This window comes from Rhinoraja longicauda, unplaced genomic scaffold (assembly GCF_053455715.1).
Source record: "Rhinoraja longicauda isolate Sanriku21f unplaced genomic scaffold, sRhiLon1.1 Scf000066, whole genome shotgun sequence".
Lineage (NCBI taxonomy): Eukaryota > Metazoa > Chordata > Chondrichthyes > Rajiformes > Arhynchobatidae > Rhinoraja > Rhinoraja longicauda.
Window position 1 is genome coordinate 21,124 of NW_027601284.1, and position 337 is coordinate 21,460.

The following is a 337-nucleotide window of genomic DNA, read 5'->3' on the forward strand; positions in this document are numbered from 1 at the left end:
TTGCATCCGTTTTTCTTGCCTGTCTTTTCTTCCTCCTGCATTCGTTTTCTTGCCTGCTTGAGTTTCTTGCAGATTTTCTTCTAGCTTCAGCTTCTTCCTCCAGTATTTCTTCTTGCCTGCTAGACTGGGGTAAGTGAGTGAGCTCACACTCACACACACACACACACACACACACACACACACACACACAATTAGTGAGTGTGTCGTCTATTGTTTATTACAAGGCCAAGAACTGTAACACAAGCACCCACACGGTCGGTCGGTCAGTCGGTCTGCTGGAGTGTCGGTCAGTGTCTACTAGACTGGGGTAAGTGAGTGAGCTCACACTCACACACAC